The 1,759-nt window shown below is 57.7% G+C and overlaps 1 pseudogene; it reads right to left on the bottom strand.

The window, feature by feature from the left end:
- LOC113977193 overlaps window positions 1-1,529 on the bottom strand; it is a 2,162-nt pseudogene extending 633 nt beyond the window's left edge.
- Window positions 1,530-1,759: the final 230 nt, after the last annotated feature.

Below are 1,759 nucleotides of genomic sequence, written 5' to 3'. Positions count from 1 at the left end.
AGTGGGATCAGGACCCGTGGCACAGCATCCCTGGATCGGAGCTTCCAGATGCCAAATCTCATGAGGCCGATGATGATGATGGCAGCAATGACGGACACAGCAACCAGCACCAGAATGAAATTCCATCCGGATTCTGGCTCTGGGAAGTGCGGGATGGTGAGGAGGGGGAGGGGAAACCGGAACCCCCATCCTGCTGCTCCACATCCCCAAATTCCTCATTTCCCAATTCCCACATTCCCCATTCCCAGCCTCACCCCAGGCAAAGATCCCAGGCTCTGGCATTCCGGCGTGCTCCACCCAGCACTGGTACTGCTCCCGCTCCCCTGGCAGCGCCTTGATCCTGGGCCAGCTGTTGAAGGTGCCATCGCTGTTGGGAACGATCCCGCCCCACTCCGTCTCCTGATCCCGGATTTCATCCCCCTTCAGCCAGTTGATCCCGATCATCCCAGGGTAGAATCCATACGCATGGCAGGACAACGTCAGGATCCCGTGTTCCTCTTTCCCGGACACATGGACATCGGGGGGCTCTGGAATTGGATAATGGTGGGATCTATTCATGTAATTCCCAAGGGAATGGGACAGCAGTGAGATCCATCCATAGAATTGCCATGGGAATAGGATGAGGGTGAGATGCATAAACAGAATTCCCATGGGAATTCCTGCATTCCCAAATCTTACATTCCCAAATCCCACATTCCCATGGGAATTCTGCCCCCACCTTTTCGCTCCAGCGCCTCCCGCCCATATTGGACATGTTTCTGGAGCACTTCCAGGCAGGTGTGCTCCAAGAAATTCGTCAACTCCTCCACCATGATCCCGTCAGATTCCCATTTCCTTTTGGTGATCTGGGCGGCGCCATTGGCCACCACAAAGCTCTTGGATCCCAGTTCGAAGGAGATGAGATCCTGCCCATCGTAGCCTTCCCGATGGGATCCATGGATGCTCCCGTCAGACAGGAGCTCACAGTTGAAATCCTTCTGCAGTGTGTGGAGACCTGGGGGGTGGAATCAGACCCACAGCGACCCATGGAATTGTGTCCCAGTCCCACAGGGCCCCATTGCAGCCCTATGGAGTCCCATAGTCTGATGAAGATCCACAGATCCCATCCCAGTCCCTTGGAATCCTACAGATCCTCTCCAGTCCCACAGATCCACATCCCTGTCCCACAGATCACCCCTTCCCCGGCTCCCCCCACTCACCCCCACTCTGGTTGTACCGGATCTGCAGCATCTCCAGGTGGGCTGGATCCTCATGCCGATACCTCTCATTAATCTGGGTCTCTGTATCCCAATATCCCGGCTCGGCTCCGGCCGCCATCCACAGAGTCTGCGGCTCCAGCCGGCCCCGCTCACTGTCGTAGCGTGCAAAGGGGATCCCGTCCACAAACACCACGGCCACATATCGGGGGAGCTCCAGGCCGGATTCCGACACTGCCACTCGCACATAACGCAGGGAGTGGAGAACTGGGGGGACATGGACATTTGGGGAGTCTGGGGGTCCCACGGTGAGAGACTGGGGAGCCAGGGGGGCTCACGGGTAAAGGATATAGGGGACTGGGAGAGCCAGAAAGGAGACTTGGGGGTCCCAGGGTCAAGGAAAGAGGGATACAGGGACAGGGCGAGGTGGGATAGGGGGTCACAGGGGTCCCCTGTGTTCCGGAAAAAGAGGGGCTTGGGGCTGGAAAAGGCAGGAATGGGGCTCCAGGGGGTCCCAGGGTCAAGAAAAAGGAGTTTGGATGGCCAGGAAGGGGATGCAGGGG

The sequence above is a fragment of the Neopelma chrysocephalum genome, unplaced genomic scaffold (assembly GCF_003984885.1).
Source record: "Neopelma chrysocephalum unplaced genomic scaffold, ASM398488v2 Primary Assembly neopelma1_203, whole genome shotgun sequence".
Taxonomy (NCBI): Eukaryota; Metazoa; Chordata; class Aves; order Passeriformes; family Pipridae; genus Neopelma; species Neopelma chrysocephalum.
Note: the sequence above shows the minus strand (reverse complement) of the source record. Positions and strands in the feature narration are given on the sequence as shown.